Raw genomic sequence first — 24,442 nt, 5'->3', positions numbered from 1 at the left:
ACCACTTTTTTTAAAAATATAGGTCGTACTTTTGGAATTTCAAATTTTTTTGTTAGTTAGACAACTAACTTACTAATAATATGCAGACGATTTCAGAGCAATATCAATTATATATCCAAAAATAAAAAATTTTGATTAAAAAATTAAAAAAAAATAGTAGATGTTTGCTTTTTTTTTGGGTGAAAATTAACTTAACTCTCTTTATATTTAAAAAAAAAAACTTTCTTTAATAACATATAACATTTTATGTTTTTCTATAAGGAATTTTTATGGAGAACATTTTGGTCTAAAAAACATGTGCTATTTTTGGATTATGTTGCTCTTACGTCTTCGGAATTTGACCTATTTTTTTTTATCAAAATTTCAACTTTGGGCAACATGTTCTAAAATCCCAAAGCTGTGATTAGAAAACGGAAAGCAGCTTTGGAAACCTTGATGTGTTCTCTATTTATCCCCAAAGTATTTTCCCAGTCCCGAAGGAAATGTGTAAAATTTAAAAAAAACAAGTAAGAGAGCTATATTTGGCTGTACCGAATCTTATATACCCTTCATCAAATTATACTTTAAAATAAATATTTTTAGGTAAACAAATTTTTTTTAAAAAACTTATTTTATAAATTTTTTTTTTTGGAAAAAAAAATTCGGGTTAAAAAATATTTTTCCCGATTTTGACCCATCGTAAAAATTATAGCCTTATCTACATCGTTGCAATGGACTTTGAAATATTTATCATTAGATATCCATATTATCTATATTAATGTCTTAGTAATCCAGATATAGATCCGATTTTGCTGATTTTCTTCTCGAAAGCATGTCTGACAGAATTATTGAAGATTTGGATCCCGAAGATATCTGGAGTCTTCAGAAAATTGATTTCAACAGACAGACGGACAGACGGACAGACAGACAGACGGACATGGCTTAATCGACTCCGCTAGCTATAAGGATCCGGAATATATATACTTTATAGGGTCGGAAATGAAAAATGTAGAAATTACAAACGGAATGACAAACTTATATATACCCTTCTCACGAAGGTGAAGGGTATAAAAATATAAAAAACGTTGAAAATTTCATTTATGTGCTGTTTTTCTATAGCGAACGAGTACTTTGAGTGAAAATTTAACATGTGTTTTGTTATTGTAACAGAAACAAAATACATGTAAAACGTCCACTCAAAACGCTCATTCGCTATAGAAAAACAGCACATTAGTTTTGTTAATAATAACGATTTTATTACATATTACATATTCAATGAGTTTCTAAAACTAAAATTTGTATCAAAATTTAAATAGTATTGCAAATGTTAGGATCAATTTGATCCACACTTATTCCGAACTTTTTTTTTGTTCAGATAAATTAATTTTTGGTCTTACAAACAAAATTTCAAGTCAATGAAGGACGGAGTTTTAAAGTGGCATATTTTTGAATCTAATTGAGATATTGACTTGAAATTTTCTTTGTAAGACCAAAAATTAACTTATCTAAACTAAAAAATATATCTCGGAATAATTGTGGATCAAATTGTTTCTAATATTTGCAATCATATTAAAATTTTTGATATAAATTTTAGTTTTAGAAACTCATTGAATATGTAATATGTAATAAAATCTTTATTTATAAACGAAACTCAATGAAATTTTAAAAGTTTTTTAAGTTTGTCATTCTAAATAACAAAGTATAAAAATACTTGCCAAAAGGTCGAAGGGAATCCCGCAATTCCTAAAAATTGGAGCGAAAAATCCCAAAAATTATATTTTTTACAATTTTGCCTATAGGGTCCACATATCCTTCGGGGTTGGGAAAATACTTTGGCGATAAATAGGGAACACATCAATGTTTCTAAAGCTGCTTTCCGTTTTCTGATCCCAGCTTTGGGATTTTAGAACATGTGGCCCAAATGTTCTCCGTAAAGATACCTTACAGAAAAACATAAAATGGTTATATGTTCTTAAATAAAGTTTTTTTTTAATAAAAAAAGAGTTAAGTCACCTTTTCGCCAAAAAAACAGCAAAAATCTACTATTTTTTTAATATTTAAATTGAAAATCGTGTATTTTTGGATCCATAATTAATATTGCTCTGAAATCTTTCGTATATTATTGTTGTCTAACTAATAAAAAAAATCGAGTCCATTCGGTCCAAAAGTACGACCCATTTTTTTGAAAAAGCGGGCCAAGGTATGGCAAAATTTTAAAATTTCAATTTTGAAATGCCTATAACTCGAAAATTAGAAGAGATAAAAAGCTTTTCAAAAATATTATAATTTTTGAAATCAGATGGGAAACAAAAAAATGGCACGTGTTTAAAAAATTTACATGTCGAAGGAGCATTTATATGGCCCATTTTAATATCTTAAACTCGAATGCTCCTTGGCTACGCCCACGTAAAATTTTATCCCGATCAAGATTTATTTCCAAAAAGTTTCGATTTTGTCCCACTGTGCATTAATACATTAGCAGGGCAAATTCTGTTGAAAACGTTAAGAATCAGTCCGTCCATGTTTTCTCCTATTCCCCATACAAATTTCTTCCCGATATTTGGAGCTATAAATGACCATAGAATTACAATATCCATACACTCAGCGAAAATAATTTCCAACTTTAAATTAATATTTAGGGTGGGTCAATTTGTTCGGGCGTGAAAAAACGTGACAGGCGTATAGCAAAATCGGAATCTACACAAAATTCTAAGTATTGGTCTAAAATCAAAACCTAGCTCCCGCTGATACACATTTAAGAAATTTCATCGTCCAACAATTTGTTGGACAATGCAATTTCTTTTTGATTGGAACTTTGAGACTTTTTGATTGGAACAGAATAGCGAACTTATAATTGAAAGGGCATGTTGAGTAGATCATTTTTGTCGAATAAACTTATAGTCCAGCAGGTCTGAATTTTTTTTACAGTGGGTCAAAGTTTTAATTTTTTGATCGAAGGCTGCATTATACTAACTGAAAAAGTTGTTGTAATTTAATGTCTGAGAGAATTCTTATTGTCAGAGTTATATTGTGGAATTTTATGGGGATCATTTTTGTGGAAAGACTTTACCCTCTATCTCCACTCTTTAGGGGTCAATTTGACCATTTTTTCGAGAAAATAAAAAAAACCTTTAAAAAAGGACGTTTAAGGATTAAAATATTCTACCAAAAGTCCCAGTACTGAGCTAACCAGACAGTTTTCCTACCGGATGTGTTGGGGGCTCTTTTGAAAATGCTTTCTATTTACTGGCTTTGGAAACATCATGTGGACTATTCCTTTTACCTGAACCAGGTTTTCTATCAACGGACAAGTTCTCCCGATACTGTTTAATAACATTGGAAACAGTTTGACTTTTGAAAATATTTAATAATTTTTCATTTCTCGTCACTCATATTAATCAGATTAACAACAAAGGTAATTTGATTTAAAAAAATATCATGGGATGATTTCATCCCATAATCCCAGTTCATCCCATAATCCTTGGGTTAAAAGTTTTAAAAAAAATTTAGTTACAACGTAATTTATGTTAGGTGAAGCAGGTAGACTTTGAGAGCATCGAAAATCCAAAAAGTGCAAAACGTGACCCTTATTTTGCTGTCTGTATTTGTGGTTGTTGAAATAGGAATTCAAAAGATATTAATATTCCAATATAGTCCTGAGAATTTGGTAATAAAAATTAGCCAAAACTGCACACACATGGGTGAGATAAAAGCAAAAACCACAACTAGCTCGAGTTTTAAAAATTTATACACAAAAATAAACTTTTGAATGCTTCCAAATAACTTATAGGCCAATCTGTCTGAAAAGCTTTACAAATTGTTCGTAAAAAAATGAATAATCTAAACCATATTTCCCACACAAAATTAATTTCCTTTCTTAACCATAAATTATGCTCAAAATAAAAAATCTAAATTGCAAATAACACTTTTCGTTTCTCAGTGCAAGACCATTACTATTCTTCAACAAATCTAATACGAATATCCTTTTCATTCCAAAAAGAAAAAAAGAAAAAGCATCAATAAACAATACTTATCCTCAAACTACTTACAAACTCTTAAGTATGTATTTACTACAGCCACAAATAGAGCTGATCTCAATTTGTTTGTATTAAGATCTGCACAAAGGAAATATACCCTCCCTCGCCGACTCTAAAACATTAAAGTTTTTAATACATATTTTTTTGTTTTTTTGGAGAACTAGAAAAGACAACTCCCATTTAATATTGGCTATGCTACGTTTTTTTTTTAACTTTAGCCAAATAAAAAGGAATTATAATAAAACTTATAAAAAAAAGTTTTCTACATTATTTTTTCGCATTTTTTATTTCTAGTTTTACAAAATGCTGTTTACATTGCCATGAAAAAAAAATAAAGTTTATTTTTTGTAGTTTCTCGTCTGTTTGTGCACCTACCTGGTACTTTGAAATCATTGCGGTATGTAGGGAAAAGTAAGGAAAACTCAAATAGAAAAAATCATAAATTCATTCAAAGAAGCCCTTTGGCAAAACTTTTTTCCCATGCAAATAATGGTAGAAGTCCAAAGAGAAGGTGGTGGTGGTAAATACAAGGAGATTTCAAATTACAATATGGGATTTTAGTTTTGTTGTGTATATTTGTAAATCATTCTCCTCTAGAATATGACTAGAGGAGAATGATTTTTTCAAGAGTAGAATTATATAACTTCTTATTTTAAATATGTATGTAAACAAAAAATAATGTTTAATAATGATTAGAAAAAATAAGTCATTGAATATATAGTGGAAAATATTGCGTTTTCCATGTTTGTGCCAATATTATTAGAGGGACTGCATGCTCCCTCTAGATGGGTGATCGAAGACATCCTCCGGTGCACTTAAGCCCATACGAGCTGCACTGCATGATTATAACTAATAACTGTAGAGAAATCACAAACTACATCTCAGGGGTCTCATCGTATCTCTGATATCTTTCAAAATGAACACTATTCTGACTAAACGTAGCATTAAGCAAAATAATTCTATCAAATACCACCTTGTCGCGTAAAAAGTCCCGTTTGTATTGAATACCAGAGCCCTGATGAATCACCCCATTCAGTCCAATAATAAATATGTATTCCATCTAGCATAGCCTTGCTATAACAAGGAAGAATCTTGGTCAAAACATTCGGTACGATCCTTACCTCTTAGAATGCTTCAAAAAAAATTCGAATTTTGACTTGTTCTATGTATTGTATTTACAAGGGGAAAATGCAATATTTTCAGGTCTCGCAAAAATGTTACCATTAAATAATTACTTTTGAAATTTAGTTTAAAGGAATCGAAATGTGTACCTAATTGTCGTTCTAATGTGATATAAAAAACAAAAATTGGTCAACAAATGTTAAAGTTATTAAAAATTCGCCAGACCATTAACATGTCTCAGGACACTAGAACAAGAAAATTAACATATTTTGTGAAATATTAAAATAAAAGCTCATTTTTACTTCAAATATATACATATTTACTTGTATATGAGTTTTTGTATTCGTAGGATTAACCTATTCGCAGTTTAATTTTTTTAACGGCAGTTTCAAAACTCGATTTTCAAAAATTTTGTTAAACGAATTTCAGAATTTTTTGATCATCAAATTGGGATTTATTAACAACTAAGCCCGGTAGCTATTTGCTAATGTTAGTTATTCAAGTTTATCCAAAAAAAAGACAATAAAAATTTCCGATTTTTTTAATTTTTTTTTCTTTACAAACCATCTCCTGAAAATTTCGAATCGAATACAAAAAAAAATCATCCAAATCGCTCCAGCCGTTCTCACGTGATGCCATTACATACATGGACCATTTCATGTTTATATATATACTAGTTGAACGCCCCGGCTTCGCCCGGTAGCATTTACTAATGTTAGTTCTTCAAGATTCTCAAACCCACATACACCTGTCTGTTCTTATTTATTTGCAAATAAAATATCTAAATTTGTACTGCATACTTTAGGGAGCTTTTTTTTTGTTACAGTTGATTGGACTAAAAAAAAATTTCCGAGTTTTACCCGGAATTTTTGAATTTTTGTTTCTTTGCAAACTATCTCCTAAAAATTTCGAATCGAATAAAAAAAATCAGCCAAATCGCTCCAGCCGTTCTCACGTGATGACATTACATACATGGACCATTTCTTTTTTATATATATAGATAAAAGATATAATAGGGAATTAAAATGTGAAAAGTATAATCTAAAAATGCGAGTTTTCCCATTGATGGTGTATCTCTTGTAACTACAACGTTATTTTAGCTTCAAAAATGCAAAATTTCGTACCAACAAAGCTTAATATGCGGGAAGTTTTGCGCTACTCCGATTGCTCACCAAAGCTTATGATGAATGTGTTCCAAGGGTTTCAACGTGCGAGAAACGGTTTGTTCAGTTCAGAAATGGTGATTTTAACATGGAAGCCGAAGATGGCCCAGTCCATTAAAAAAAGTTTGAAAACCAAGAATTGGAGGCATTAGTCCATGAAGATGGTTGTCAAACTCAACAGCAGGATTTATCCAAAAGTAGGGAAAGTGGGTACAATACGAATTAAAGCCTATTTTGCATGTCGGAAATGATGCTTGAACGCTACAAAAGTAAATAATTTTTGCACCGAATCATTACTTGCGAACCTGTACCGAACACGACTAATTCGTTTGAAGCGAGCATTGGCCGAAAAACGCCCAGAATATGCGGCTAGACATGAAACTGTAATATTCCATTATGACAACGCTGGACCATATGTTGCAATACCTCTTAAAATTTATTTGGAAAGAAGTTGTTGAGAAGTTTTGCCTCACCCGCCTGCCCTGTCCGACTACTATTTGTTTCGATCGATGGAGAATGCTCTCTCTGGGATACGCTTCGCTTTGGCTTGATTCGTTCTTGGTCTCAAAAGATGAGTAGTTCTTTGGCTTAGAATCCATATGCTGCCAGAAAGTTGGGAAAAGGCCATAGCTAACAATAGCCAATACCTTGAATAAATTTATATCGTACAAAGGTTTCAAAATAAAAGCTAACATTTTTAAAAAATCCCGCATTTTTAAATCACCCAATAAAAAAAAAACTTTTAATGATATTATTATTTCATTGGATCATAAACATGATTACATTGGATCATGATATGATTCTATTGGGTGACAATATGATTAATTTGGTTCATAATGTTAAAGGTTTAAAAACACCCAAGGCTTAAAAAGTTCCTGACAGGAAGTCTGCTAAAAATTTAGAAGCCTAAGACAGAGCACGAAAATTTAAGACAAATTTTATAAAAAAATATACCTGCTGCAAAATGAATGATGAAACGCATGTTCTGGAAAATTGTTCGCAGCTTCCGGGTCAATATTTGTATGTTGCTATTGCTCGAGGGAATGTTGTAGAAATGTTTAGGACCCAGTATTACAAAGGGCTCCATAAATACCGAAATTTACATCAAGGAATGTTTTTGAAAGAGGATACTTCCATTTATAAGACTTCTTAATGTGTCCACGTATTTTTGGCCTGATTTGGCATTCTGTCACTATGGTAAGCAAGGTTTTGAGTGGTACAAGAACAATAAGAGGCAAATCCTCCAAACTGCCTGGAGCTATTGGGCTCTTTTTAAAAGAGAATTGAAGAGCACAAAAAAGGTGTTCAAAAGTGTGGTAGATTTTAAACGGAGATGTACTACATGTTCGAACAAAGTGACAGAAAGCACTATAAAAACCTTAATGAAAGGGTTTCCGGGAAAGGATCATAAATCCACAACTATTGATTAGAACTATAAAAATAATATTTTTTGTAAATTGCTATAATAATTTCAATCAAAAAAAATCAAAACTGTAAGTTTAGTGGTTTCATTTCTATTAACATTTATGTATGTTAAAATTTTTTCGATCTCATTCCTTATCATGTCGTGATATTGCTTTATTTTGGAAGAAGTGTAGTCAAATGTTGCCTCCATATCCAAAATACACACCAAACTGTGAAACGTTGTTCGTTGAGTATATTTATTTTCCGTCAATCACATTTGAGTTTTCTGAACACCAAATACTGCAATTTTGACAATTAACGAAGACATCAATGTGAAATTGTGCTTCATAGCTTTGGAGGAATTTGCTCAAACTGTGGCCGCCAAAATTTCATTATTTTTTGGAAATTTTGTTCCACAATAAAAACTCATGTTCCCCCATTTTTACTTGCTCTCAACTGTCAGCTGTCAAACTATTTTTTTGTTTTTGTTGGTTGCCACCACTTTACAGTGCAAATGGTGTCAAATTCAAATCTTCTGTGAACTTTGGGACAACATTTATTTAATATTCTTTATAAACATTGAAGCCTAATCCAACAAAGTCTGTTAGTTCCCTACTTTTGCGAATATACTCCTTTTAACATTTAAATTGCTATTTTGAAACCTTTAAAATACATACTTTGTAAATTCGTTTCAACGTCATTTAAAGCAAATTTCCCATTTATGGCAGCAACAAATTTTAATCGAATATTTTATTTTTTTTTTGTTGTTTTTATGCACAGAAAATCTTTATTCCTTAATCTGGCTTAGCACAGGAACGAACATACGCAAAGTACTAAAATGTTAAATTGCATAGTTTCCATTTATAGCACACATAGTTACACACATTCATTCATTCAGTTACTCGTAAATTTATACATATTTGCAAATTTATGGCATCTTAAGTATCAGTTTAAAATCTTAAGGGAAAAATTAGTTTTTTTTTTTTTGGAGATAGAGAGAAAATCATACACATGGTTGCAAGATTGTTATAATGTACATATGTACAACTCTACATAGTATACTGTACATAATAGATATAGTAAACTACTAAACAATACAACACTGCAGTATAGATTATTAACAATACTCGTTATAGCTTAGATGTGCCACCTTCATATACACTAGGGTGGACCTTATTTTGTACTTTATGGACTTGCTATGCTACCAAGGTGTACAATTGTACTACTTCATCTAGAAACTAAATGCTGGCAATTTGAGCAAAATCGAATAAGGTTTAGAGGTTGGACATTTTATTTGAAGCTTCGAGTTTTGGGTCAAACTAGCATTTATTTTCAAAAATTAAATGTAAACAAAAATTAAATTAAAAATAGTTTTTGTATTTTTTTTACCCATAGCTGATTAAATATAAGCTGACATCGATAACCCATTGTAACTTGATACCAACAAAAAAAACCATAAAATTGCATGAATATCTCAAATTCCAAATTTTCCATTTTCGAATTTTTTTTTCTCGAAAATAAGAAAAGATATAAAACAAGAGCTATATTCGGCTGTGCCGAATCTTATATACCCTTAACCAAATTATACTTTAAAATAAATTTTTTTAAATATTTTTAGGCAAACAAAATTACATTTTTTTTAAGTGTTTTTCAAAATTTGTTTTTTTTTGAAATTGTTTTTTAATTTTTTTTAAAATAAGTTTTTTACAAATTTTTTTAAATTTTTTTTTTTTTTTTTTTGAAAAAAAATTTATGACAAAAAAATTTTTTGATGAAAAAAAAATTCGGGTTAAAAAATATTTTTCCCGATTTTGACCCATTGTAGGTGCAACTTACTATAGCCTTATCTACATCGTTGCAATGGACTTTGAAATATCTATCATTAGATATCCATATTGTCTATATTAATGACTTAGTAATCCAGATATAGATCAAAAATAGGTAAAAAAATCGAGGTTGTCCCGGTTTTTTGCTCATATCCCCGTTATTTATGTACCGATTTTGCTGATTTTAAATAGCAAACTTCTCGAAAGCATGTCTGACAGAATTATTGAAGATTTGGATCCCGAAGATATCTGGGGTCTTCAGAAAATTGATTTCAACAGACAGACAGACAGACAGACGGACATGGCTTAATCGACTCCGCTATCTATAAGGACTAGCATAACCCGGTGCAATTCGCTACCCCTACCCTAGTAAAATTAAAAAATTTGAGTGATTTCTGATACAACCTAACGACGTACAATGGTACGAAAATAACACATATAAAATATAACTAAATAATTTGGTATGGGAGATACCACTACACTGTTCTGATCCCACCCATTTTTAAAACTTTTGTGTAAAGAAATAACTCATATCAAGCTTTACTTTAACTTTCCTTTATAAGGGAGGGGTCATTCCTACTACGCCGATCACGCTTAGCTAAACTTCGTACAGGGATCAGGGATAAATTCGTTTTTAGCTAACCTTCGTAGAATGGTAATAAATTGATTGATACAGAGTTTAAATATTTTTAGAATTATTGTTCTCGAGATATTCAAAATTAATTATTTACATTGTGCCACAACCACTACTGCAATCCCAACCATTTTCAGACAATCTCTGTGAAATGTTAAGAGAGCTATGCGGACAAAGTATGAATAACCTTGCAATTATTACTTTGTATGGAAGGTGACTCACCTACTTTTCCGACCCCTCCCATTTTGGTTCCCCAGATATTCGAAATCAATATTTACTCTTTATGGGTGGTGCTACGCCCTCTAATCTAATTCCGTCTATATTCTGCTAAACTCCGCATAGTAATGAGAAATTGATTCGTAAAAAGTTTAAACATTTTTCAATTACTTTGTATAGGGTGTGCCACACCCACTATTCTATTTCCGAACAATTTCAGCGAAACTATGCAAAATTATAAATGAGCCATTTAGACTAAGTTTGAAGAATCTTGCAAGTTCACAAAATATTTAGAAATAACTATTTAATTTGTATGGGAGGTGACTCACCATTTGTCCCGACCCGTCCCATTTTATATTAAACTTCATGCCGTGATAAGAAATTGATTCGTATGAAGTATTTACCCCCATATGCATAAACAGTTTTTAAATTTGTCAAAGGTTTATTAAACAAATTTTGAATGGAAATTTTGTTTTATAAACCTTTGATAAATTTAAAAATTGTTTATGCATATGGGAGTTAGAAAACAAAAAAAAACACCTTCAAAATATAGTTTTTTTAAGTGACTTTGAATTACTAAAGTCTTCTTCTTTGTTTTCTATAACAACTCTCACTTAAAACAGAGCGACATCAATACTGTTTGATTGTTTCTCTTATTTATTTACAATAACAAATTGGACAAACACGCATTGCTTTGCTTACATTTTAGCTTAAGGTTCACATGTACACGTTTTTGCATATGTGTTAGTAACATCTTTAAATGCTTATAACTCTTAACTGAACCGATTTCAATAAAATATATATTCTGCACTTCTGTGAATAAATCCCTTTAAAATGGTATATTTCTTGCCCAAATTGAATGTATAATGTGAGCGTAAAAGGGGTCTAAAGAAATCGACTTGCCTATTAATATTATGATGATGATCCAGAATATATACTTCATAGGGTTGGAAATGAAAAATGTAGAAATTACAAACGGAATGACAAACTTATATATACCCTTCTCACGAAGGTGAAGAGTATAAAAATATAGGATTAAAAATATTAGAGGATTAAGAGGAAATTTTGTTAAAAACTATTTCGTGTAGCTTGTATTGCTAATCGAATGCTTCAGTCTAAATGAACGAATTTTTCGGTTGTGGCTGACAAATTTTATTTATGGATTCGAAAAAAATCTATGGATATAATCGAATCATTCGATTATCAAGAAATCACAACAAATCTGTTTCATCTGTGCAAAAATATTACTGTAGCTTCTAGAATCATACTTATAAAGAATTTCCAGAAAATTTCTAAATTTCTCGATTATGAACTCTAACTGGATAGCATAGAAAATCGAAAAGGTCCAAAAAAGGGCCACACACACAAACATGTTTGCCCCGCAAAAAAAAAACGGATTCAACGGATTATATTGTTTCAAAAGTATGTCCTTTATTTTTGATTACTACACAGTGATTAGTGTTTATAAAAAACCGACTTTTTAAAAAACCGGTTTGTCGGTTAACCGAAAATTGGACTTTTTTAAAAAACCGGTTTTTCGTTTAACCGACATCGAAAAACCGGTTAAACCGGTTTACCGTCATATATGTATGTGTAGACAACATAAAATGTCCAATATAGTATATATATAAAGCTTTCAAATGTGTAGTTTTTAGTAGTCAGGAATGGTTAATATTATATAACTATAAATATACAAAAGTGCTAAGTCCATTTTATTTTGTAAAAATTTCAAAATTGTTATCTCAGTCAAATGCAATTGAGTATAAATATGTTACTAACTATGTAATATTTGTTTTAATTATAAACCAATAATTCATTAAATTTCCAAAACCAACAAATGTAAATCAATTTTAAATATTTGATAATTTTGAAATTTATTATCACCTCGAAGTTCACCAAATTATACTTCAAAATACAAATTTTAAATATTTTTAGGTAAACAAAATTAAATTTTTTTCCTAAGTTGTTTTTTTCGAATTTTAAAAATTTTAATTTTTTTTTTAAATTTTATAAATTTAAAAAAAAAATAATTTTTTTAGAAATTTTATAATTTTTTTTTTAAAATTTTAAATTTTTTTTTTTTTTTTAATTTTTTTTTGGTGAAAAAAAATTCGGGTTAAAAAATATTTTTTCCGATTTTGATCCATTGCATGGTTTTATATTAGTCGTTGCAAACGTCTTTGAAATATCTATCATTTGATATCCATATATACTTTATAGGGTCGGAAAATTATATTGTGGAAATTACAAACGGATTGACGAAGGTGAAGGGTTTAAAAATATGTTTTGTTGGAGCTCACAGACTACGGAAATACTTATAGTTTTAATACCCTTCACCTTCGTGAGCAGGGTATATATACATAAGTTTGTCATTCCGTTTGTAATTTCCACAATATAATTTTCCGACCCTATAAAGTATATATATTCTGGATCCTTATGGATAGCGGAGTCGATTAAGCCATGCCCGTCTGTCTGTCTGTCCGTCTGTTTGTTGAAATAAATTTCCAAATTTTATAATTCTGTCAGATATGCTTTCGAGAAGTTTCCTATTTAAAATCAGCAAAATCGGCCCACATAAGGCTGAGATATGAGGAAAAAACCAGGATAACCGCGATTTTTGACCTATATCTGGATTACTAAGTCATTAATATAGACAATATGGATATCTAATGATAGATATTTCAAAGACCTTATCAACGACGTATATAAGACCAAAGTATGTTGGACCTACGAAGGGTCAAAATCGGAAAAAATATTTTTTGACCGAACTTTTTTACACAAAAAAAAAATTAAAAACCAAAAAAAAATTTTAAAATTTAAAAAAAAAAATTCGAAAAAAATTAAAAAAACAACTTTGGAAAAGAAATTTGTTTACCTAAAAATATTTAAAATTTGTATTTTGAAGTATAATTTGGTGAAGGGTGAAGAATCGGCACAGCCGAATATAGCTCTCTTACTTGTTTAACCTGCATTGGCTTTAACTTTTCATACCAAATAGTCCGAGTACTGAGCTAACCGAACTCAAACTTTTACCTGTTTAAAGAAGGTACATTTCTCAATCTTCAGTTCAAACTTAGAGAAAAAAGTGTAACATTTTTGTATTTTGGAGTGTGACATTTACAGTGCAGAAAAAAAGGCAATATTTCTGCAAGCAATTTTCTTACCCACTGTCTCTGCAACATATTCAAAGTGCATTCAAATAAACATAAAACTAAACAAGGATTATGAGAATGAGTTGTTATTCTTACATACGAGTATGTAACCCGTAACAGATAAACCAAAAGATACAAAAAAAGCTGAGATAGAACACAACAGATACAACAGTATAAGTAGAAACATATAAAAGTTTATTTTACTAGTGGAGAATATGTATTTTGAAGGGCCATCTGGAATAGAAATACTCGTAACTATATTGTATTTGTGTCTATGGATGTCTGTCTAGAGATAAAATAGCAAGTATTACATACTTAGATACATATTTACCAAAAAAAAATATTGGCAACAAATTCTTGTAAAAATTTATTTGATACTCTTTTAAGTTTAAAAGTATTTAAATGTAAAACTATTAAAATTAGAAGCCATGATAATAGGGATTGAAGAAATCTTTAATACAGATATACATTAAAGTGACATTCAGTTGTATGGAAAAAAATGTTTGTTAAAATTTTGAAGAGTGCCGGCTGGAATATTGTGACACTAGGCCTAAAAGTAAAGTGCTGAAAATTTGCGCCAAATCGGACAAGATTTTCTGGACGCGCTTCGAGGTCAATGTTCAGATATATGCAAAATTTTCTATTTAAACTAATGAATATTACATTAAAAAAAATGTTTGAAAATTAACCCTGTTTCTCCTTTGGGTCAAAATGACCCAAAAACTGTATTATCGCCAAAATTCGGAAAAAAATGCAAAATTTTCAGTTTTTGTAAAAATGTTCCTACTTAATAAATACTTCATTAAAATCGGCCCAAAAATATATAACATTTCGCTATCTTTTTATTAGAAATTCCAAATATTGAAAAATTTAACCTTTGACCTTCACGATTTAAAGGTTAACGTTTTCCGACTTTCAGACCTTATTTAAAATTACCAGGACTATAATATTATGAATAGGTTTTACTTAAAATTTATAACAGTTGTCCAAAATATGGACAACAAATTAGTTTTTCTTGAAAATCGCAAAATTTAAATCGCAGGTACGGAAAAACTGTAAGAGGTATTGACATAATTTCATTTTTTTATTCCCTATTGTGATCTCAATAAATCCCAATGTGATGATCAAAGAATTCTGAAATTTGTTTAACAAAATTTTTAAAAATTTGAAAATGGAGATTGGAAACAGCCATAAGAAAAATATTTTTTTTTGGCCATATCTGCGAATAGGTTAACGGTATCCTACGAAGACAAAAACTCACACACAAGTAAACACGGATATATTTTAAATAAAAATTAGCTTTTATTTTAATTTTTCTCGAAATATTTGAATTTTTTTCCTAAATTTCTTGTTCAGGTGGCTTGAAACACGTTAATGGTCTGGCGAATTTGTAATAACTTTAACATTTTTTAACCAAATTTTGTCATTTATATCTCATTACAACGATAATTACGTACACATTTCGATTCTTTTGCATTCAATTGCAAAAGTACTTTTTTAGTAGCAAAATTTTTAAAACAACTGAAAAATTTGCATTTTTCCCGAATTTTGGCGATAATACAGTTTTTGGGTCATTTTGACCCAAAGGAGATACGGGGTCAATTTCCAAAAAAAAATTTTAACCTTCGCTTTACCAATACCCACCCGGGTGACCACATCGTTTTTATTGGTTTAATATTTTTTTTAATTTTGTTTCGATTTAAATGAAATTTATACTCACTGATCAAATTTTAGAGTTCTATAGAATTTAATAGAAAGATTTTAAACTTTTTATAAGGTTTTTTCAATTTTTTAAAATTTCGTTCGTCGCATATATTTATAGAAGTGTAGTGTCACCCGGGTGGGTATTGGTAAACCATGTACATAAAAAACCTTTGGTAAAGCGAAGGTTAATGTAATATTCATTAATATAAATAAATCTACATATTTCTAGAAAACAATGCCGAAAGTTAACGAGATTTACCTATTTATTCCATATAAATAGTAAAATTTAGCATATATCTGAACTTTGACCTCGATGCGCGTCCAGAAATCGTTGTCCGATTTGGCTCAAATTTTCAGCATTTAACTTTTAGGCCTAGTGTCACAATATTCCACCCGGCACTCTTTGAAATATGTAGATTTGACTGAGAATTGATGGAAATCGATTTCGAAAAAGAAACGATTTGTAAACGAAAATGGATTTCGTTTGATTTTGATGATTTTTTGTCACTTTTCTTTCCGAAATTCTTTTAAATTATTTGCTATTTATCACCTAGTAGGGTACTCGGATTATTCGATTTTTCTCTTGTTCAAATAAAACGAATAATTCGAATAAGAGATTTCAACTTATTCGAATAATTCGATCAAACGTTTAAAATTAATCGAATTATTCGAATAATTTAAATTTTTTTAAAAAAGTAAAGAATGAAGTTTTGAAAAACAAAAAATAACGTTAAAGTTAACAACTCAAGTATTGATAATGTTAAAAAACATTCGAAAACAAAGTCCATCATTAAATTTTCATCAAAAATATTCTTATCAGATTAACTGCCGAACAATCTAAAAAACAATTGACTAGCAAACCCTATAGTTTCCGTTTTGGATCCTGAATTCAAGTACAATATAAACGTATTAAGTACTTTTTTATGTCGGGTTTTATTTATAACAACTTGTATTATATCCTCAAGTTCTATCAGGGTTCCGAATCTTTGCTTACTTAATCAAGATGTCTTAGGGAATTACACAGTATGCAAAGGAGAGTGTCAATAAAATAAATTTCTACTACATTTGACCAAAAAACAAGCTATATTCGTCTATGCCGAATCTTATAAACCCTTCACCAAATTATACTTTAAAATAAACTTTTTAAATATTTTTACGTAAACAAATTTAAATTTTTTTTTTTAATTTCGAAATTGTTTTTTAATTTATTTTAAAAGTTTTTCCAATTTTTTTTTTAATTTTTTTAATTTCTAAATATATTTTTTTTTAAATTTATTAAAAAAAATTTATGAGAAAAAATTTTTTTTTTGGTGAAAATAAAATTCGGATAAAAAAATATTTTTCTCTATTTTGACCCATTGTAGGTCCAACTTACTATAGCCTTATATACATCGTTGCACTGGACTTTGAAATATCTATCATTGGATATCCATATTGTCTATATTAATGACTTAGTAATCCAGATATAGATAAAAAGTAGGGCAAAAATCGAGGTTATCCCAATTTCCTTATATCTCAGCCATTTATGGAGCGATTTTGTCGATTTTACATAGCAACTGAGCCGGGAATTACCGATATATTGTTGTATGTTATTTGGGGATATGATTTCAGCACACAGACGGACATGGCTATATCAACTTCGCTATCTATAACGATCCCGAATATATATAATTTGTGTGGTCGCAAATAAAAAATGTAGAAATTACAAACGGAATGACAAACTTATATATACCCTTGCCACTCATGGTGTAGGGTATAAATATACTAGAAACTAAGTAAAGAATTAGCCCATAATTTAATACCACAACACCATCTGTAAATATAACTTAAATATCAAATAGTTTTCTAAATTCGAAAAATTTTACAAACACATTTTCCCTTTATACTAATTGGATCTATTTAGAGAATTTTATGTTAAGAAATAAACTAACCCCATTTTCTAATGGCCATTTTTATTTCAACAACCAAAACAGTTTCCGGCACACAAAAAAGAAATCTTTAAATGTTTTTAATCCTGCCAAAGAAAAACAACAACCGAAATTTATACAACTATTGGTAACGTCTTGATGCTGGCTTAAATTTACATGCAATCTCTCTGGCCAACACAAACCAACTCACCAAAGCTTTTCTGTAATGCATATTTGTTGGTGTTATTCTTGAATGAAAACTATTAAAGGCCACCTTCTCCCAAACACCCGCCCCCATAAGAATGACAATGATTTATTTATGTATGTGTGTGATGCAAGACTGAACATGTAAGGCTTAGTTTAGGGTCGGTCACACTAGGCAAATAAGTGGGGGAAATTTAAATATTTTTCTAAATATTATCTAAACAGTCTTCTATAGTTTAATTTCTGGTTCGAATGAATAACTTTTAAATTCGTTATTGTTACCAAAAAGTAATGAAACAATAAAATGTTTGCCATATAAGATACATAAGATACATTTAAAAAAAAATGCTAAGGAGTGAGATTGGAAAAAACTATAATATACGATTTTCCTTAAAACTTTTAACCCAAGTATTTTTTAATTTATTTTTGATCAAGTTACCTTTGAAAGGTATGTCAGTTATTATGTTTAATGTCAATTATGCTCATTTGTTGTTAATCTGATTAAAATGAGTGACGAGAAAAAAGTGCGTTTTAAAATTATTAAATATTTTCAACAAAAACCCAATTTGGTCCTACAAAAAGTTGGCCACACAATCAAAGGTCTGCCGTCAAACTGATTCGAATATTATTAAACAGTATCGGGAGAACTTGTCCGATGATAGTAAACCTGGTTCAGGCAGAAGGAATGGTCCACATGATGTTTCTAAAGCCAATAAATAGAAAGCATTTTCAAAAGAGCTCCCAACACATCCGGTAGGAAAGCAGTCCGATTAGTTCAGTACTCGGACTATTTGGTACGAAAAGTTAAAGCCAATGCAGGATTAAAAACATGCAAGGCTCAAAAAGTTCCCGACAAGAACTCTGTTACAAAATTTAGAGGCCAAAGACAGAGTATGGAAATTGATGTCAAATTTTATACAAAAAATATACCTGCTGTATAATGGATAACGAAAATTTTTTCCGGGTAAATATTTTTATGTTGCTGATGCAAGCAATATGCAGTTGCGGCATAAATACCGAAATTTACATCATAAATACCGAAATTTACATCAAGGAATGTTTACAAAAGAGGATGCTTCCATTCATAAGAATGTGTCCACTTATTTTTGGCCTAATTTGGCATCCTGTCATTATGGTAAGCAAGATATTGATATTTATGACTGCTCAAACTGTATTCCGAGGGGCCAGATGAAATCATGAACCAATATTGGTCATTTTCAATACCAAACAGCTAGCTTCTTTCTTTTGGACCCTATCGTGTTTTCAACAAACAGACAGTCGAACGGACATAGCCAGATCGTCTTAGAATGTAGTTTTTCAGAAACCTTTCATAGACTTATTTTATTTTCTATTCTTATTAAGTTTGATTGTTCTTAATATATACACAGAGAAAACAGATTCGTGATAGCAACCGAATTTGTTGCTAATCGAATGATTAGCAACCGAATCTTACAGTTGTGCCTACAATATTTTGGAATTGGTATCTAAAGTTTGGTTGCCTCAACTGAAATTCTTCTCTATCAACTGACTTTCTGTTGTAAGAACTGAAAAATGCTATGTGTTCGAATCATTCGATTGGCAACAAATTCGGTTGCTAACACGAATATGTTTTCTCTGTGTAAGAATACCCTCAAATGAACGATTGTCAGAGTTAAAACGCTTCTGCATAGATCTCTAGATCCACTAGTTAAATAAACGATTCATAATAGATTTTTGTGCTTCTTTCTGCACTGCTTAACCAACTTGTCGTTGTAGTTACGAGCAAGTACACACCACGAAATTCCTCGTCCTTTACGGTTCGCTCTATTCATAATGTTGTCAAATATTATGTTGAAAAACTTGGGGTTCGAATTCTTGATGGACATGGGTTTATATGGGAGGGCATTCTACACCATTTCCAATTGTTTTTCAGAAAATTCTAATTGTATTTGAGAAATTTCCAATTGAATTTCAGAAATATCTAATTAAATTTCAGAAAATTCCAATTGAATTTCAGAAATTTCCATTTATATTTCAGAAATTTCTAATTATATTTCAGAACTTTCGGAATTTTCCAATTGTATTTCAGAATTTTTAATTTTTACTTAAAAAGTTTCTAATTGCATTTCAGAATTTTCTATTTGTATTTCAGAAATTTCCATTAGTATTGCTATTAGAATTTTCTGAAATACAAATGTAAATTTCTGAAATGCAAATGGAAATTTCTGAAATACAATTAGAAAGTTCAGAAATATAATTGGAATATTCTGAAATTCAATTATAAATTCCTGAAATATAATTGGAAATTGCTGAAATACAATTGGAAATGGTGTAGATAGGAGAGTATGAGTGATTATAAAATGTCTTCTGTATAAAGAGTAAGTACAGAGGGAATCTTCTCTTAACTGAACCGCAGACTTTTCACATGATCTATACAACATTTTTGTTCCCTGGGGATATCGGGATCGAATTCATTTGAGAGCTTTTTGTTTAAAATCTGGGATATAACTATGTTCGGGAATTTACAAACAAGTTGAAATAAATCTGTAATTTCTAAATGGATAGTGCGATTTTAAAAGAATTTCCCATGTGCATCAGTTCCTAGATTGAGATAAATCTTATTTTTGGGATGTTAATAATGAGAATTTCCTTCTGATCATCACATAATTGATAGTCCTCCAGAATTCTTCAATCATTTTACAAGTGAACGCTTGTTTTTCTGGTGTTGAAGCTCGGGAAGAAGCCCTGTCTGTGTCAGGGCTATTATGGAGTCTACAATTTCTCGCATAACTAGGTTATCTGTGGATATTAGGGTGGTTTTTGTGAAAGGGACTTTGCCTTCCCGTGCCGAAATTGCCTCGAAGTTGTAAAAATTACTACTAATTTTTCTCATTTTCACAAGAAATTTAGGAAAAAAAATTAACATTTTCGAGAAAAATTAAAATAAAAGGTCATTTTTATTTAAAATATATACGTATCTACCGTTAAATTCATAACAGTAAGGAAATTGGTCTCATTTGCAAAAATATGGCCAAAAAAATATTTTTTCACGAAAATCGCAAGAATTAAATCCTAGTTATGGAAAAACTGTAGTAGTTATTGACATAATTTTTTCATATTTTTATTCTCTATTATGATCTCAATAAATCCCAATGTGATGATCAAAAAATTCTGAAATTTGTTTAACAAAATTTTTAAAAATTTGAAAATGGAGATTCGAAGGCATTTGCGAATAGGTTAACGGTATCCTACGAAGACAAAAACTCATACACAAGTAAATGCGGATATATTTTATCCGTAAGAATTGATATATTCAATCGAATCATTCAATTGACAACAAAATCAGTTTCCACAACGAATTTGTTTTCCCTGTGTAGAGTAATGTTGAAAAGTTTCCTGGTTCTATAATATAGATCCTTGATCTGGCTAGTAATCAGCACATTTGCGTTTATCAGGCCCATAATTATTTAACGCTTCAGCTTAATTTATCATTATACAAGGTGGCGCAAAAGTAATCCTCCTATCAGAAAATGCTATAAATTTTGCGACTGGCACCTAATGTCAGTTCTTTTTTGGCATTTGTGTAGTAAACACATGCGAAATACACGTTAATAAACAATGTTACGCTACACTGCTTCAGAACGCGGAATATTGCTGACTATTTATTTGACTAATAATCGGTCGGTGACTTTGGCACAACGTGAATTTCGTCGCAGATGAGTGATGAGGCCCATTTCCATCTTAGCGGGTACGTAAATAAGCAAAATTTACGCTTCTGGGGCACTGAAAATCCGAGTGTAACCCACGAAGAGCCATTACACCCGTTCAAAGTCACTGTATGGTGTGCTGTTTTCGCTGGAGGAGTCATCGGACCTTTTTTCTTCGAAGACGTCGCGGGCCAAACGGTTACTGTGAGCAATGATTAACGAGTTCTTTTTGCCGCAACTTGATGAATTGGGATTGGAAAACATGTGGTTCCAACAGGACGGTGCAATGGCACACACTGCACGTGCCACAACCGATATGCAGAAGGATGCATATCTCGGGCGCATAATCTCCCGTTTTGGCAAGTTGCACTGGCCAGCAAGATCGCCTGATTTGACCGCTCCAGACTTCTTTTTGTGGGGCTTTGTGAAGTCGCGGGTTTATGTCAACAAGCCTCAGACTCTTGCAGCTCTTAAAGACAATATCCGTCAAGAATGTGAGGACCTATCGCCGGAAGTTTTGGCCAAAGTGATGGAAAATGACATAAAAAGGGCTCAAATCAACTGTGGCGGCGGCCATTTACATGACATCATATTCTCGACTTGATGTAAAAAAATTAAAAGACCAAATAAAAATAATCCACAAGAAGAATCAAAGTTTTTCATTTTTCATTTTTTTTTTTAATTACAGCCAAAAAACATCGGAAGTTTACTTTTGCGCCACCTTGTACAACAGTGCTGCAGTATTAAGTGCCGTGGTTTATCATCTTTCAGAGATCAAAGCCGAGGTAGTATTTAAAATCCACTGCTTGCTCTTCATTCATTTTGAACCTAATGTGCTCTTCAGAAGCAGGTATAAAACATGAGTTTACGTTCTTCGATCCGAATGTCGAATTAATGTTTGAGGCATATAGAGATATGTTCAAGTTAACCAGTCATTTCGAAAAGGCCACGAGTCCCTCAATGCAAACTTTTCAGGAAGAACAAAAATATGTTTTTTCAAAAAATTTCAATCATCATGATTTTATTTACATAAATTGTCAAATATTGTTATTGGCCAAATAAAATTATCTGTATAGAAATTTTTATTTGAATCTTGTGGTCACTAGATCACTAGATCAATTGATGGCAGTCACTAGAACAGTCAGTTCACGGTTGTTGCGAGTAACAAACACGAAGTTTGACTATGCAGAAGATTATGAGACTACTAATTCATGCTATATCTTGATTGCTAAGACCTTTACTTGAAACCAGTGTTTAAAAAGCTACGATAGCTAACAAATTTTTAACTGTTGCTACAACTACTGCTTCAAAAAAGTGTATGTAGCGGTAGCAGTAGCATTTGTCTTGCTACTACTGCTACCTTCAAAATATAAAACTCTTAACAGAGCAGTAGTAATAAAACATGAATTGTAAATGGAGTAGTAGCATAAAAATACAAATCATTGCTACTGCTCTATATCGAGTTTTAATTTTTAAGGTAGCAGTAAAGTAGCAGTTGATGCAGCAGTTAAGGTAGCAATAAAAGTAGTCAAAAAAGAAAATCTTCAGTCATAACACCAAAATTGACAGAATTAAACACTGTGTGTTGTTTTTGTTTTGAGAGAGTTTGAAAGAATTATTAGATTTTATTCGTCACAGAAAGATCGTGTTTTCTGTGTGTATAACAAAAAAGCCGAACTTTTGTTTACAACACGACCAACATACACAAATATACATTCACAACAACAACACATAATATACTTTTTTGGCTGAAGATTTTTATTTTTGACTTATTTTATTGCTACCTCAACTGCTACTTAGCTGCTACTTCAACTGCTACTTAACTGCTACTTCTTCTATTACCTCAACTGCTACTTCTATTACTACTATATTTTAAAAGTAGCAGAATTAATAAAAAAATAATGACTGCTACATCAAAACTTTTTCTTTTTTAAGGTAGCAATAGAAAAAAAATTACTCTGCTACTTTTAAATTTTTCTTTTTTAGTACTACTACAACTACTGCTACCAAAATGTGTAGGTAGCGGTAGTAGTAATAATTGATTGACTCCGAGTTTTTATTCATTTTTTAACTAGACTACTTGTGTTTTTTCGTTGCTACTGCTACTTGTAGTCTAGTTTTTTAAACACTGCTTGAAACGCAATAAGGTGATCTGGCTTACAGCTTGATACATACGATTCATCTTCCATACAGACTTGATAAACAGACAGACTTGAACTAAAGACCGGCTGTAGCATCTTAATACAGCAACTAACGAGAAAAAACAATTGATCTACCCTCTCAGCTAGACAAATATTTAAAGTTTTGTAAAGATAAACATGGCCATAGTTTTCATTCAGACAACTTCTCATAGAGAATTGTCAAAGTTGTGTTGTAACGAGAAGATGATAAAAAAAATAGAAAAGGTCAAAAATAGTACAAAACCAAACTAAACTAAACAAAACTGGCAAACATTTTTGTTTTTTTTTTTGTAAGTTTTAGGAGATTTTATTTTAGTTTTTGTGTATGTAAGAGTCCATGACCGAGAAAAGGATGTACTTGGTGTGAATTTATGCAACTAGAAATAATTTGTTGTTTTATTGGTCACAAAAATAGGAGGGCAGAGAAAAGTGTATCTGTAACACTAGGAGAACTGACAGTATAGACAAACTGTCAAAGATACAGAACAACAAGCCAGCTAGACAAACAAACTCTTGGTGGTTGCCACAACTAGTTGAAGGCAGCAGGCTTGTTTGTTGCCCCCACCTCACTCCTTTGACTTGGTCAAAAACTCTTACAATGTTGCACTAAATATTGTTGCAGGCAATTTATATTGTTATAGCTGTACAACTTGTAATGGTAATATGTTGCAACAACAATAACTACAAAAACATTTTCCAGTTTAAAGTATTTTTGTACAATAATCCTGGTAAATGTATTTTAAAACGTACAGAGCAAAAAAGAAAAACATAAAACAGAAAGCAAAACAAGCAGCTTCATCTACTGCAGGCATTTTGTGATTTTGTCTGGATGCAGGAGTAGTGCATGTAGTAAATGTTTTTGCTTCAGTGCCTGATCCTTTTACTCAAAATATACTCTTAAAGGATTAATTTTTGTATAAAAAATAATGTTTTATTTTCATTTATTATCTTCAGTTCATAATTGTTATTAATTTTCCAGAAAATAATTTACTTTGTTGTTATTTAATGTGCAGAAATGAACAGCCAGAGATTTGGAAAGCTTTATTTCTTTTTATTTTGTTTTGTTTTGTCGGGGTCATCACTGAGATAAAAGGCTTAAATTATATCTTTGACTTATTTAATACTGTTATAAAACAGATAAACATTTTATGGTTGTCTGCAGAGAGTTTGAGCGACAATTTGATTATGAGTTTATTTTTTAAAACATTCGAATTGTGTGCATAAATAT

General features: G+C 30.7%; 1 protein-coding gene across 1 annotated transcript in view; it reads left to right on the top strand.

The window, feature by feature from the left end:
* Nucleotides 1-24,442, top strand: part of sfl (N-deacetylase and N-sulfotransferase sfl) — a 152,412-nt gene that overhangs the window by 3,340 nt on the left and 124,630 nt on the right. The gene's annotated exons all lie outside the window — the stretch shown is intronic.

This window comes from Calliphora vicina, chromosome 3 (assembly GCF_958450345.1).
Source record: "Calliphora vicina chromosome 3, idCalVici1.1, whole genome shotgun sequence".
In the NCBI taxonomy this organism is placed as follows: domain Eukaryota; kingdom Metazoa; phylum Arthropoda; class Insecta; order Diptera; family Calliphoridae; genus Calliphora; species Calliphora vicina.
Note: the sequence above shows the minus strand (reverse complement) of the source record. Positions and strands in the feature narration are given on the sequence as shown.